The 17,141-nt window shown below is 44.7% G+C and overlaps 1 pseudogene; it reads left to right on the plus strand.

Annotated features, from left to right (window-relative positions):
* Positions 1-4,893: 4,893 nt before the first annotated feature.
* Positions 4,894-17,141, plus strand: part of LOC141152605 (embryonic protein UVS.2-like) — a 48,832-nt pseudogene continuing 36,584 nt past the window's right edge.

Raw genomic sequence — 17,141 nt, forward strand, 5'->3', positions numbered from 1 at the left:
AACACAGATAGGCTACTCCACTGACTAACACACTCTGCAATAGGCCAAAAAGGATTAGCTTTGCTAGATTCAGCCAAATGCTGTGAAAAAAACTTGCACAGCACTGGCACAGACCTGCCTGGCAAAAACTGATAGGAACTGATGTAACCTAGTCCTGAAAAGGACTCCAATTACAATTAGTCTTTACTCCCACAACCTATCTATTTAAGAGCACAGACCTGCCTGATAAAAGTCATAGGAAATGCTGTAACCTAGTCCTTAAAAGGACTGCAATCACAACTATTCCCTACTCCCAAGCTATCTGTAGATTTGTGCGAAATTGGCTTGAAATTAACAAGGTATAGCGCACACAGCAACAGCGGTGCCGTCTAACACGCAGCTGCAGCAGTGAGAAAATGGTGGCGACGGGGAAAATGGCTTGGTCTTATAGGGCAAGGACATGTGACAATCACTGCCAATGACACATGCCCTTGCTTGTGTGAAAAAAAGCACTTCGCTCCGTGTGTGCGCTGCTGATAGGCTGACAGATTGCACCTCCCCACTGTAAATGCGGGAAAGAAAAAAAAAAAATGGAGATCTTCATTGTTCCTGCAGAGATCCATCCCCTGCCCCTCCGCCCACCCCGCTGTACACTCAAACTGCGTATTAACATTAATTTTCATCATTACTGAGAAAAAATCCAGTTATGATTTTGGTGCACGAATAGTTATCGAACATAACCTCGAACAGCCGAATTTTTCTCAAATTGTTCGTGTTCGCCGAACGGCTCGAACACCGCCCAAAACAGCTTGAATTTGAGATTGGCGAACAGTTCGAGTAGAACAACACTCATCTCTAGTAATGGGCTAAGACACAGCTCAGACAGGAACTGATCCTGAACAAGATAAGGGAACGAGTCTGGGTACTCAGCCCCCAAGGTGGCGGAAACAGGCTATAAGTCACAGATATAGGTAACGGGCCTGGGTACTCAGCCCCCAGGGTGGTGGAAACAGACTAGAAGTCACAGATGCAGGTAACGGGCCTGGGTACTCAGCCCCCAGGGTGGCGGAAATAGACAAGATACAGGACAGGACCTGGCAACTCAGTTACACAGAACACACTGAAAGAAAGCGTTGCTCAGGCACCTCCTTCTGGGTGGAGGGGGTTTAAGTATCCAGTGACTCACAGCAATAGGCTGGGGATGCATAAGGACTGCGCACACTGTAACTTTAAGAAACAGGAAGCAATAGAGCCGCCGCCCTAAGCAATCAGACAAGAGACATGCACACAGCAAGTGATGGAGCAAAGTGTGCAGCCTGGACTGATAGGTAAGTTGGCGGTCTTGCATGGTGGGAGATGGTAAGCCATTCCAGCATGCCACCAGGGATGTTACACTTTAGACCCCAATGTTTTTATTTTTGCAAGGGTATCAGGAAAAAATGGACCCTAAAATTTGTTGTGCAATTCCTCCAGAGCACAATGATACCCCATATGAGGAGGAAAACCACTGTTTGGCCACATGGCAGAATTCGGAAGGGAAGGAGCGCCATTTGACTTTTTGAATGTAAAATAATTAGCGGATGCCATGTCCCGTTTGGAGAGCCCCTGATGTGCCTAAACAGTGGAAACCCCCCCCACAAGTTACACCATTTTAGAAAAACTAGACCCCTCAAGGATTTTATCAAGGGGTATAGTGAAAATTTTGAATCCAGAGGTACGACACAGAATTTGATAACATTAGGTCATCATATTGAATAAGTTGTCATTAATCTTGAGCGCAAGTGCTCGCTACTTGAGCTTGCATCGGGTACTCGGGTATGCACCAAGTATCGCGGGTGCTCAAGTGACATGTTTGAGTCCCCACCCGCATGTTTCACGGTTGTTAGACACCCAAACAAAAACATGCAGGGATCACTCGTGCATGGCAGGCAATCCCCACAAGGTTTTCTTGGCTGTATAACAGCTGCAAAACATATGGGGCGGAGACTCAAGCATGTCACTCGAGCCCCCCCGATACTTGGTGCATACCCGAGCACCCGATACAAACTCAAGTAGCGAGCTCTTGTTCTCAACACTAGTCGCCATTTCGTAGTCATTTTTTTTGTCTTTACTGTTGAAAAAATCGCAACCCCAACCCTAACCCTAGCCAAACCCTGACCCTAGTCCAACCCTAACCCTAGCCCAACCCTAACCCTAGCCCAACCCTAACCATAGCCCAACCCTAACCCTAGCCCAACCCTAACCTTAACCCTAGCCCAACCCTAACCCAACCCTAACCCTAGCCCAACCCAAACCCTAGCCCAACCTTAAAGAAGTTGTCCACTACTTTTACATTTATGCCCTAGCCGTAGGATAGGGCATCAATGTATGATTGGCTGGGGTCCCACATGCAACACCCCCGCCGATCAGCTATTATCGGTGCCGGCGGCGGCCGCCGGCCAGAAATGCTGTCCTGCGGGGCTCCGCTGTCAAGTTGTAGTGGCCGCCATGGTGTAGTGCACATCTGCCTCCTATTCAATTGAATGGGAGGTGGATCTGCAGTACACTGCAGCGGCCACTACCACTTGACAGCGGAGCCCCGCAGGTGAGCACTTCAGGCCGCTGCCGCTGACACCGAAAAAAGTTGAACGGCAGGGGTGCCACGTGCAGGACCCCGGCCGATCATACATTGATGCCCTATCCTAAGGATATGGCATCAATGTAAAATAGTGGACAACCCCTTTAACCCAAACCTAACCCTAGCCAAACCCTAACCCTAGCCTAACCCTAATCCAACCTTATCACTAACCAAACCCTAACTCTAACCCTAGTCCAACCCTAACTTTTATCCTAGCCCAACCCTAACCCAACCCTAACTCTAGCCAAACCCTTACATTTGCCCAACTCTAACCCTAACCTTAGCACAGCCCTAGCCCTAACCCAATTCTAATCCTAGCCAAACCCTAACCCTAGCACAACCCTAACCAAAGCACAACCCTAACCTGAACCCTAGCACAACCCTAACCCTAGCACAACTCTAACCCTGACACAACCCTAACCCTAAGCCTAAATTTTATTTTTTACGCCTTTCCTCATTAGGTATAAGTAATTAGATGACTTTATTCTTCGGGTCAGTGCGATTACAGGAATACCAGATTGATATCGGGTTTTTATGATTGACAGATGTCACACACTAAAAAAACATTTTTTTTGCAAAGACTAGTTTTTGCATCACCATATTTTGAGAGCTATAATTTTTCCATATTTTGGCTGACAGAGACAAGTAATGGCTTGTTTTTTGTGGGACAAGTTGACGTTTTTATTGGTACCATTTTCGGGCACGTGACTTTTTTGATCACTTTCTATTCTGATTTTTGCGAGGCAGAATAAACAAAAAACAGCAATTCAGGAATTGTTTTTTTTTTATTCCGTTCTGCGTGTGGTAAAATTGATAAGGTAGCTTAATTCTTCAGGTCAGTACATTTACAGTGGTACAACATTTATATTGTTTTTTTATGTTTTGGTGCTTTTACACAATAAAAACTATTTTATAGGAAAAATATTTTTTTTGCATCGCTTTATTCTGAGAGCTATAACTTTTTTATTTTTCCACTGATGGAGCTTTATGGCAGCTTGTTTTTTGCGGGACAAGATGACATTTTCAACGGTACCATTTTTATTTATATTAGTCTTTTTTCGCGTTTTATTCCATATTTTGTTTGGCGGTATGATGATAAAGTATCGTTTTTAGCTTCATTTTTTATTTTAATTTTTTACCGTTTCCACTAAAGGGGGTTAATTAGTGGGGCAGTTTTATAGGCCAGGTCGTTCCGGATGCGGCAAAGCCAAATATGTGTACTTTTATTGCTTTTTTTTTATAATAATATTTATGGGAAGGTACAGTATATTTTTATTTTTATGGATTATTATTTTTTTTTTTTAGATATATTTGTAATTTTTTTTTTCACTTTCTGAAACTTTTCTTTTTTTAGACATTGTCCCATTATGGGACTTTCACTTTTTTCACTCTGATCACCTGTATAGCAAAGAGATGCAGCAGCATCTCTATGCTATCCACGCTGTCAGAGATGCACAGGGAGAAGTTACTTTGATCGTGCACTGCATATGATCAAAGTAACTTCCTCCTGTCTGGTGACCCGTATGTCGTCATGACGACATCCGGGTCACCATAGCAACCACCGGAAGCCAGCTCAGACAGCGCGGGATGGGATGCCGGAGAGGAGGTAAGTATCGCGCTTACCTCCCCTTGCTCCCGGAATGCTGCAATTAACTTTGATCGCAGATTTCGGGAGTTAATGTGCAGGGAGCGATGCGGGACTGCTCCCTGCACATAGTACTTGGTGTCAGCTGTGAAAATCAGCTGACACCTGGAGCCAATCGCCCCGCACACCGCTTGTGTGCGGGTGTAATTCCATTATGCAATAATAGTACGTCCCTGGCCCAATAGGCTCAGCGTACAAGGACGTATTATAATGACATACGTCAGAAAGGGGTTAATGAGTGCTAATTTTTTTCGTCTTTACAAGAGGGTGTGACTCACAGCATAGTAACGGAGAGCAGCCCCAGAGGATCCTGTGAGCAACACCACTTGGATAAAGAGAATAAAAACTAGCACTAAATAAAAAAGCCTATACATCTGGAACTGCATGATGTATTAAAAAAGGGTAATATTCAGGGAAGCAGCAGGAATTAAATTAGAGCAAAACCTGGCCATTTTTATCTGGTGACAGGTCCTATTTAAAGAAAAATCAGCAATATATGACATCATGAAATATAGTAATGATCTTTAATAGTGTATGTGGCAAGGGGCATGCAATATTCATATCATTATTACAAGAGCTATTGGCTTAAAGGGTATGTTGTGGTTTCGCTTGAGTTACCCCTTAAGAAGAAGTCAGAATACAATGGCTAAACATGTCTTATGGAGTTGTGTACAGTGCTCAAAGACGTAATGTCATAGATAGGAAAATAATATTCTATGAGATGTGAGCTTCCTTATAAAGTTTCTATCATCTATAATATAACCAGAGATGTGTCCCTCTGTATGAATCCTTTATTGACTGTGCAAGCGTGACACGCCTGTGTAGTGTGATTCCAGACAGAAGAACGCATGGAGCCGTTACAGGTAAGAGGTGTATGGCGCCGGAGATCATGGTATGTGTACACATTGAATGCATACCGCGATCTCCGGCGCCATACTTACATACTTACCTGACCAGGAGGAGCATTGCTGCGGCACCTCTCTTCTCGCCGGAGACCAGGTCAGGAGTGAGGCGTCGGAATCGGCGCATGCGTATATCGCTCTCCGTCGCCATTTTACTGAAGACACATTTGCAGTGTGTCTACAGCAAAATGGCACCTGACAGCGCGGTATGGGCACGCGAGTACTCCAGTGCCGCACTCCTCACCCGGCCTCCAGCAGAACGGGACACAGTGCTGGAGCACAGGAAAGAAAGGTGAGTGTAAGTGTTTATTTTTTTGTATGTATGTAGCGTGATAGGGATGAGGTATGCCATACATACCAGGATTGGGGGGCCCATGCATACCAGGATTTGTGGGTGAGGGGATCATGCATACCAGGTTTGGGGGGTGAGGAGGCCATGCATACCAAAATTGGGGATGATGAGGCCATGCATACCAGGATTGGGGGGTGAGGGGTGCCATACATACCAGCATTGGGGGGTGAGCGGACCATGCATACAAGGATTGGGGGGTGAGGGGACCATACATACCAGGATTGGGGGGGTGAGGGGTGCCATGCATACCAGCATTTGGGATGAGGGGTACCATACATGCCAGGATTGGGGGGGTGAGGGGTGCCATGTATACCAGGATTAAGGGGTGAGGTGGTACCATACATACCAGGATAGGGATGAGGGGGTACCATGCATACCAGAATTGGGGGGTGAGGGGTCCATGCATACCTGGATTGGGGGGTAAGGGGACCATGCATTCCAGGATTGGGGGATAAGAGAGCCATGTATACCAGGATTGGAGGGTGAAGGAACCATGCATACCAGGATTTGGGGGTGAGGGGACCATGCATACCAGGATTGGGGGTGAGGGATTCCATGCATACCAGGATTGGGGGGTGAGGGGGTACCATACATACCAGTATAGGGATGAGGGGGTACTATGAATACCAGGATTGGGGGACGAGGGGGGACTATACATACCAGGATTGGGGGGTGAGGGGACCATGCATACCAGGATGAGGAATGGGGTGCCATGTATACCAGGATGAGGGGTACCACACATACCAGGATTGGGGGTGAGTGAACCATGCATACCAGGATAGGGGTGAGTGGGTGCCATGCATACCAGGATAGGGATGAGGGGGTATCATGCATACCAGGATTGGGGGGTGAGGGGACCATGCATACCAGGATTGGGGGTGAGGGGGCTATGCATACCAGGATGAGGGATGGGGTGCCATGCATATCAGGATGAGGGGTACCATACATACCAGGATAGGGATGAGGGAGTGCCAAGCATACCAGGAGAGGAATGAGGAGGCCATACATGCTAGGATAGGGATGAGGGGTGCCATACCTACCATGATTGGGTGATGAGGTGGTATCATGCATACCAGGATGAGGGATGAGGTGCCATGCATACCAGGATGAGGGGTACCATGCATAACAGAATAGGGATGAGGGGTACCATACATACCAGAATAGGGATGAGGGGTACAATGCTTACCAGAATAAGGCCTGGGGTGCCACACATACCATGATAAGGGATGGGGTGCCATACATACCAGGATTGGGGGATGAGGAGTGCCATGCACACCAGGATAGGGATGGGGTGGCCATACATACCAGGATTGGGGATGAGGGAGCCATGCATACCAGGATGAGGGATCTGGTGCCATGCATACCAGGTTTGGGGAATGAGGAGGCCATACATACCAGGATTGGGAGATGAGGGGTGCCATACATGCCAGAATTGGGATGAGGGGTGCCATGTATACCAGGATGAGGGGTAACATACATACCAGAATAGGGATGTTTGGTACCATGCATACCAGGATGAGGGATGGGGTGCCATGCATACCAGGATGAGAGATGGGGTGCCATGCATAAAAGGATGAGGGGTACCATACATACCAGAATAGGTATGAGGGGTACCATGCATACCAGGATAGGAATGCAGGGTACCATGCATACCAGGATGAGGGATGGGGTGCCATGCATACCAGGATTGGGGGATGAAGAGGCTATACATACTAGGATTGGAGGATGAGGGATGTCATACATGCCAGAATTGGGATGAGGGGTGCCATGTATACCAGGATGAGGTGTATCATACATACCAGAATAGGGATGCGGGGTACCATGCATACCAGGATGAGGGATCTGGTGCCATGCATACCAGGTTTGGGGAATGAGGAGGCCATACATACCAGGATTGGGAGATGAGGGGTGCCATACATGCCAGAATTGGGATGAGGGGTGCCATGTATACCAGGATGAGGGGTAACATACATACCAGAATAGGGATGTTTGGTACCATGCATACCAGGATGAGGGATGGGGTGCCATGCATACCAGGATGAGAGATGGGGTGCCATGCATAAAAGGATGAGGGGTACCATACATACCAGAATAGGTATGAGGGGTACCATGCATACCAGGATAGGAATGCAGGGTACCATGCATACCAGGATGAGGCATAGGGTGCCATGCATACCAGGATGAGGGGTACCATACATACCAGAATAGGGATGAGGGTTATCATACATACCATGATGAGGGATGGGGTGCAATGCATACCAGGATTGGGGGATGAGGAGTGCCATGCATACCAGGATTGGGGATGAGGAAGCCATGCATACCAGGATGAGGGATTGGGTACCATACATATCAGGATTGGGTGATGAGGAGTGCCATGAATACCAGGATTGGGGGATGAGGAAGCCGTGCATACCATGATTGGGGATGAGGGGTGCCATGTGAGTGGACCATGCATACCAGGATAGGGATGAGGGGGTACCATACATACCAGGATTGAGGGATGAGAGGGTACCATGCATGCCAGGATTGGGGGGTGAAGAAGCCATGCATACCAGGATGAGAGATGGGGTGCCATGCATACCAGGATTGGGGATGAGGGGTGCCATGCATACCAGGATTGGGGATGAGGGGTGCCATGCATGCCAGGATAGGTATGAGGGGTACCATGTATACCAGGATAGGGATGTGGGGGGCATGCATACCCGAATTGGGCATGAGGGGTGCCATGCATACCAGGATAGGGATGAGGGGTACCATGTATACCAGGATAGGGATGAGGGGTACCATGCATACCAAGATGAGTTGTACCATACATACAAGGATAGCGATGAGGGATGGGGTACTATACATACCAGGATAGGGATGAGGAGTGACATACATACCAGGATAAGGCTGAAGGGGCCATGCATATAAGGATTGGGGTTGAGGGGTGCCATGCATACCAGGATGGGGGTGAGGGGTGACAGTATAGAATGGCGGCAACACATAACAGGATGGAGGAACAGGATTGGGGAGCACAAATACCAGGATGGGGGCAGCAGAAATACCAGGATGAGGGCAGCACAAAAACCAGGATGGGGGCAGCACAAATACCAGGATGAGGGCATAGTAGGGGGGCAACACATAGTAGGAGGGGGCAGTACATAACAGGAGGAGGGCAGCACATACCAGCATGTGAGACCATATACCAATAAAAATGCTTGTCACCCGGGAGTAGAACGGGTTCAATAGCTAATTCTTTATAAGTTGTTTAGAAGTGTACTTTTAACCATTACTTCATACCTCTATGGTGTCCATTAGCGATCAAGTTTTAATAACTGCATAAGTAAAACAGTTATGTGATATGAATATTTATTTTGTGCAATATATATGTATAGATAGATATAGTATTTAAAATGTCACTATCTTCTACATTTAGAAAATACTTTGCCCATACAACATGGTGACATTTTGGTGAAAACCGGACGCAATGCTATGACCTGTACAACCTGCATGTGGCCCAAATCTGCAGATGGGACGGTCATTATACCCTACAATATATCATCTTCTTACAGTGAGTATTTCTTGATTATTTTATAGCTAAGGTGACTATTAAAACTGTCCAACAATAGATTAATTATAAAAATATTCTTGTAACTCCAGATGGTAATTAACTCAAGCGGATTCAAAACGCCATGGATGAGTATGAAGCACTCACATGTGTGAGGTTTGTGCCTCAGACAAACGAAAAGGCTTTCATCATGCCCAGTAATATAATCTACACTTATAGATATTTATCAAGTGAAGCAATGAGAATTCTGTTTCTACTGTTATTGTGTTACAGATTTGTGTGTGCAAAGCTTATACTTTCTTTGCAGAATATTTGATGTTGTATCTATGGCAGTCTGTATTTTGCATTCTGTATATGTGCTTTGTCTATTGATCAAGATTTTGTACTACAATATGGCTTCAATATAGCTTGTATATGTCTTTAACCCCTTTACCCCGATGGTGGTTTGCATGTTAATGACCGGGCCAATTTTTACAATTCTGACCACTGTCACTTTATGAGGTAATTACTCTGGAACGCTTCAACGGATCCCCCTGATTCTGAGATTGTTTTTTCGTGACATATTGTACTTCATGATTGTGGTAAAATTTCTTTGATATCACTTGTGTTTATTTGTATTTAGCAATTTTCAAACTTTGAATTTTCTTGCCCTTAAATCAGAGAGATATGTCACACAAAATAGTTAATAAATAACATTTCCCACATGTCTACTTTATATCAGCACAATTTTGTAATCATAATTTTTTTTTGATAGGAAGTTAGAAGGGTTAAAAGTTGACCAGCGATTTCTCATTTTTCCAACAAAATTTATAAAACATTTTTTTAAGGATCACATTTGAAGTGACTTTGAGGGGCCTTTATGACAGAAAATACCAAAAAAATGACATCATTCTAAAAACTGCACCCCTCAAGGTGCTCAAAACTGCATTCAAGAAGTTTATTAATCCTTCAGGTGCTTCACAGGAATTTTTGGAATGTGGAAGAAAAAATGAACATTTAACTTTTTTCACAAAAACGTTAGTTTAGACCCAAAGTTACTTTATTTTTGCAAAGGTAACAGGAAAAAATGGACGCTAAAATTTGTTGTTCAATTTCTCCTAGCATGCCAATACCCCATATGTGGGGGAAAACCACTCTTTGGGCGCTCGGCAGGGTTTGGAAGGGATGGAGCGCCATTTGACTTATTGAATGTAAAATTTGCTTGAATAATTAGCTGACGCCATGTTGCATTTAAGGAGCCCCTAATGTGCCTAAACAGTTAAAACTTGAACCCCCAGGTGCTTCACAAAAGTTTATACCATTGAGCTGTAAAAATAAACTTTTCAAATTTTTTCCACAAAAATGTTTTTCAGCCCCCAATTTTTCATTTTCATAAGGGTAACATGAGAAATTTCACCATGCCTTTTGTTGTGAAATTTCTCCTGAGTAAGGTGATAGCCCATATGTGGGAGAAAACCACTGTTTGGGTGCACGGCAGGGTTCGAAAGGTAAAGAGCGCCATTTGACTTTTTGATTGTAAAATTTGTTTGAATAATTAGCAGACGCCATGTTGCATTTGGGGAGCCCCTGATGTGCTTAAACAGTGAAAATCCCCCACAAGTGAAACCATTTTAGAAACTAGACCCCTCAGGGAACTTATCTAGATGTGTGGTGAACACCCTGAACCCCAAGGTGCGTCACAGAAGTTTATAACATGGAGCCGGGAAAATATCAAAATCAAATTTTTTCCACAAAAATTATTTTTAGCCCCAAAGGGTAAGAAGAGAAAATGGATCCCAAAACCTGTTGTGCAATTTCTCCTGAGCACAACAGGAATGTGGGGAAAATACACTGTTTGGGCACACAGCAGGGTTCAGAAGGGAAGGAGGACTGTGTGACTTTTTGAATACAAAATTGGCTGGAATCGAAAGCGGACGCCATGTCGCATTTGGAGAGCCCCTGATGCACATAAATAGTGGAAACCCCCCACAAGTGACCCCATTTTGGCAACTACACCCCTCAAGAATTTTATCAAGGGTTATACTGAACATTTTGAACCCAGAAGTGCGACACAGAATTTGATAACATTAGGTCATCATATTGAATAAGTTGTAGTTAATCTTGAGCGCAAGTGCTCGTTATTTGAGTTTGCATCGGGTACTCGGGTATGCATCATGTATTATGGGTGCTCGAGTGACATGCTCGAATCCCCAACCTGCATGTTTCATGGTTGTTAGACTCCCCAAAAAAAACATGAGGGGATCGCTCGTGCATGGCAAGCAATTCCCATAAGGTTTTTTTGGCCGTGATGCATATAGGGTTGAGACTTGAGCATGTCATGTGCATACTCGAGCACACAATGCAAACTCAAGTACCGAGCACTTGTGCTCAACACTAGTTGCCATATCTTCATAATTTTTTTTCTTTACTTTTAAAAAAATACCAACCCCAAAACAACCCTAACCCTAGCACAACCCTAACCCTAGCACAACCTTAATCCTAGCACAACCCTAACACCAACCCTAGAAAAACCCTAACCGTAGCACAATGCTAACCCAACCTTAAGCCTAGCACAACCCTAACCCTAGCACAACCCTAACCCCAGCCCTAGCAGAACCCTAACCCTAGCTAAACCCTAACTCTAGCACAACCCCAACCCTACCACAACCATAACCCTAGCAAAACCCTAACCCCAGCACTACCCTAATCCTAGCACAACCCTAAACCAACTCTAACACTAGCACAACCCTAACCCTAGCACAACCCTAACCATAGCACAACCCTAAACCTAACCCTAGCACAACCCCAACCCTAGCAAAATCCTAACCCTAACAAAACCCTAGCTCTAACAAAACTCTAACTCTAACAAAACTCTAACCCAACCCTAACCCTAGCACAACCCTAGCACAGCCCTAACCCTAGCTCAAGTCTAACCCTAGCACAACCTAACTCTAACCTCAGTACATCCCTAACCCTAGCACAACCCTAACTCTAACCTTAGCACAACTCTAACCCTAGCACAACCCTAACCCTAGCATTTATTTTTTATGCCTTTGCTTGTGTGGTATAAATAATTAGATGACTTAAACATTATTGATTCAGCAAGGGAACACACTTCAGATCCTGCTGGAGGGAACAGTACCTGAAAACACGGTGAGACCATTCCTGTTTTCCTTGTTTTCGTATGAGTCTATTGTGTATGACATAACTAGGGGTATCATAGAGATTTGAAAAGCATTACACCCTATTTGGCCATATACTTTTTTGCTGGTCATTTATTGTCGTTTGTGAATTTGATTTATGTTTGTGCAACCTTAGTGCTGTTGTAGATTATTTTGGTCTTATTATGTAGTTTGTGTTTTGTGGTCATTTCATGTCGTACTAGTGTGAGGGCTTGTTTCTAATCTTTGTTTTAAAAGTTATATTTTACACTTCTTTCTACCTTGCTGACCCTCAGACAAAGCCCAAGAAAAAAAATGAGCATATACCCAACAACAAGTAAATAAGTAAATAGTAATAATACATGTATATATCACAGTGTACTTAGTTAACACTATTTTGATCAAAAAATCATAAAAGCAATCCCACCATGACAAGTGCACCCATCTGGACAGTCCAAACTTGTATCTGGTATTAAAACCTTACCTTGGGTAAAATGACATTAGTCTGAATAGGGGCAGAGGAGGAAAGGGTCATCGATCTATTGGAAACTATTAGCTCAGAAAGGTAGGCCACACTCCTATGTGTACATAGTACAAGAAATTGCAATAAAACCAAAGAAATAAGCCTGACCATATGCCAAAATACATGCAACGTATAAAGGCTCATTTACATTATGGCCATTTCACAGACAAAAGCCAAGAAAAAACAAAAAAACAAAATGAGTATATACCCTACAGCAAGTAAATCAGTAAATAGTAATAGTACATGTAGATAGGGTACTTAGTTAATGCTATTTTGATTAAAAAAACTGAAATAAAAAAGCATAATTATGCAATCTCAGCTTAAACTCAATATTAAGTATGTGGTGGACAAACTTGTTTACACATAAAATATATCCAGTGTTAACAAATCTGTTCAACCGAGTATTGATAGAGACCATTACACCCATATCCTTCTTTACAAGTGACTCTCCTGGTTTCACCTCCTCTAGAACATATGGTAATCACAGATTATTAATGCCAAGATGCATAAGTGGTGGGGAACACAACTTATTTTTGAGGAGCATTCAGAGTTGGTTATTCACCATATCTTTATTGGAGTCAGTTTTCAATATAATTACAAACTTTGTTTTTTAAACAATTAGAGGTTAAATTACACATAAGGTGATTTGTGGGGTAGTGTCAAATGTCTTTGCATAGTCCAAAACACTATAACCAAAACTACCCCTTTGTTTAGGCTGCTCACATATTTTTTACCAAATGTATGTTAGGCTTACCACTAGTGATGAGCGAGCACTAAAATGGGGTACTCGGGTTGAGCAAATTGGAATGCTCGAGTGCTCTGTTCCAATGTAGCCCAATGTAAGTTTATGGGAAACTCGAGCATTCAGGTGGCTCCCCCCGGCGGTCTGCAGAGGACCTAAAAATTACCCAAATCAATGGGAACAGTGCTCAAATGACATGGGAACAGCATGGGAAAGACCCTTGGAAGCATTTCTGACTCCCAGGTCACTGCTGTCAACAACGTTGTCAGAGTATTATGCCACTTTTACGGACTCACAATAAAACATACAAAAATGAAACCAAAATGGATTTTCCTGGGAAATATGTTAAGGAACATCCTTTCCAGGGTAATGACTTGTATATAAGGCAAAAAAAATAGCCAAAATCAAAAATGGTCCTCCACACCTTGGGCTACGTTCACACATAGCGTTTTTGATGCGTTTTTGCACTTTTGCATTGCTTTCAATCAAAATGCATTCACTGGGAAATGTCATTTTAACATTTTACAACCTTATCTGGCCATGTGGTGTGAGACACATTATCAGACACATCCTGTTTCATTTATGAAGGAGGGATTGTGAAAGTCACAAACACTATTTTTACAGCCTTACTATTTTTAAAGGGCCAGCAGTCGGCTAAGCTTTGTTGTTCACCTTATTAAAAACTGGGTCTCCTATATATATAGTTGCGTATGCAGTGATTGCAAGGGCTCAAAAAAATTTAGACGCACCCCAATACCCCTTTGAAGAGACATAGAGGAGGGTCTCAATAAAAATAAAATTCCCATTATAAAGGAGTGGGTCTCCTATAGTGGTAATGCCCATGCTGTGACCTCAAGGGGTACCAAAATTTGGGAAAAACCCCACTAACAATTTAAAGACACATAGATCTGGGCCACAGTAATGATACATTCCCATTAGAAAGGAGAGAGTTTGCTATACAGTTATAGGGTATGCAGTGAGTCCAACTGCTGCCAAAATTTAGGAAAAACTGCATTAACAATTTAAAACCACATAGAGCAGGGCCAAAATAACGACATGTTCCCATTAGAAAGGAGAGGGTCTGCTCTACAGTTATAGAGTATGCAGTGAGTCCAAAGGCTGCCAAAATTTAAGAAAAACCCTACAAACAATTTAAAGACACATAGAGCTGGGCTACAGTAACGAGTATGACATGTTCACATTAAAAAGGAGAGGGTCTTTCATACTGTTTGCTATGGATTGAATGCAATGGCTGCCAAAAATTTAGAGGAACTCCAATGTCCCTTGCAAGAGATGTCAAGGTCGGAGGTCCCCCTGAAAACAATGTCCCCATTATTAGGAAGTGGGTCTCCCATACTGTTTGCTTATGCAGTGAATGCAACAGCTGCCAAAAATTTGGATGAAGTCCACTGCCCCTTGAAAGAGAGGTAGAGGTTGGATGTCCTCCTGAAAACAATGTTCCCATTATTAGGAAGTGGGTCTCCCATGCTGTTTGCTTATGCAGTGAATGCAACAGCTGCCAAAAATTGGATGAACTCCACTGCCCCTTGAAAGAGATGTAGAAGTCGGAGGTCCTACTGAAAACAATGCTCCCATTATTAGGAAGTGGGTCTCCAATACTGTTTGCCTATGCAGTGAATGCAAAGGCTGACAAAAATTTGGAGTACTCCAATGCCCCTTGCAAGAGACGTAGATATAGTGATATGGTAGATATGGTGGTTATATGGAGGAGGATGTGGAGGATGAGGAGAAGGAGGAGGACAAGAGCAAATAGACAAAACAGGAAGCGTATACCCATGTCTGGGTGTAAAGACAGAGGTGCATGGGAATAGAGTTAGACCTCCCAAAATAAACCACTGTATTTGAGTTTATGTTACTCTGCTACCATTTGGTGGTGTTGAGAAGTCTGGCCCAATCCAGCCCTTGTTCATGTTTATAAGAGTCAGCCTGTCAGCATTCTCAGTTGACAGGCGGATACGCCTATCAGTTATAATTCCACCGGCGACACTAAAAACCCGCTCTGTCAAAATGATAGCAGCAGGGCAGGCCAGAACCTCCAAGGCATAGAGAGCCAGTTCATGCCACATGTCCAGCTTGGATACCAAATAATTATAAGGCACAGAGGAATAACGGAGGACATTGGTACGGTCGGCAAGGTACTCCCTCACCATCTTCTGAAATGTTTACCTCCTTGGGAGAGTACCCCGCGCCTCAGGACCTGTATGATGGGAGGCTCTGAGAAAACTGTCCCAGAATTTTGACAGTGTTCCACTTCCTCTGCTGGATTGCATTTGTGTCTCTCTCGCCTGTACTCCTTGGTTGTCTAACGAACTGTGACCTATGTCGCCAGTGTTTTCAAATGGGAATTTTTTAAGTCATTCCCCAACAAGGGCCTTCTTGGCTGCCCGAATATTTGAGCAGCCACGGTCACACAAAGGCGACGGTGGGAAAGCGTCACAAGAGGTGGACGATGATGAGACACAATTGCCAGAAAGTCAGGAGGAGGACCAGGGTGCGGAAGTGGAAGACGAGGTGGTGGATGATATAGTAACTGATCCAACCTGGCAGGAGGCCATGCAGAGCAAGGACAGCAGCACACAGTGGGATGGAGGCAGAGCACCCCAACAGGCAGGAAGAAGCAGTGTGGTGGCCGCAGACAGAAGGCAGGCAACCATTCCCCGTAATACCAGCACAAAGTAAGTTGCCAGTACAACTGTTAGGTCTTCCCTAGTCTTGTTGTTTTTTAAAGACTCTGCCGATAACGCCAAAAAGGTCATTTGCACCACCCGCCAGGCCAGCATCAGCAGGGGTGGCAAAACTAGCAACTTGACCACCACCAGCATGATCAGGCATATGGCAACAAAGCACCCGACTTTGTGGGCCGAACCCCAGGCTCCAGGAACAGTGTCTGCGGGTGGCACCACTGCTTCTTCCGCTGTTGTGCATGCAAGCCAATTCTCTGTCCATGGTGCAAGCAAAGGTGCCTCCTGCCCTGCACCTGTCGTTGTACACTCTCAAGTAGCAGCATCAAGAAGCACATCCACATCATTGTCCCAGCGCAGTGTTCATTTGTCCGTATCCCAGTCCTTGGAATGCAAGCGCAAATACGCAGCCAATGCCCCACAGGCCACACTACTAAATTCCCACATTTTGCGACTGCTTGTGCTTGAAATGTTGCCTTTTAGGCTCATGGAGACTGAAGCTTTCCACAATCTGACAACGGCGGCCGTCCCTCGGTACTCGGTCCCCAGCCGCCACTATTTCTCCCCGTGTGCCGTCCCAGCATTACACATGCACGTGTCCCAAAATATTAGCTGTGCGCTCAGCAACGCAGTTATCGGGAAAGTCCACCTAACTATGAACACATGGACAAGTGCTTGTGGGCAGGGACAGTACACCTCACTGATGACACACTGGGTTAACATAGTGGAAACCGGGACCCAGTCGGACCTTGGGACGGAACACGTCCTCCCGGTGCCAAGGATTGAAGGCCTAAGGGCAATCAGAGTTGCCCCCACAGTCTACAGCTCCTGAAACTCATCCTCCTAAGCCTCCTCCTCTTCAGTCTCCATCTCTGAAATGACCACAACAGTCACAAGCTGGAAGCACTGCAGCAATGCCTCGGCCAAGCGGCAACAGGCTGTGCTGAAGCTAATATGCTTTGGTGACAAACTGCACAATGCTGAAGAGT

Source organism: Phyllobates terribilis, unplaced genomic scaffold (assembly GCF_046119375.1).
Source record: "Phyllobates terribilis strain yellow unplaced genomic scaffold, ASM4611937v1 Scaffold_6__1_contigs__length_29720123, whole genome shotgun sequence".
NCBI classification, from domain to species: Eukaryota; Metazoa; Chordata; class Amphibia; order Anura; family Dendrobatidae; genus Phyllobates; species Phyllobates terribilis.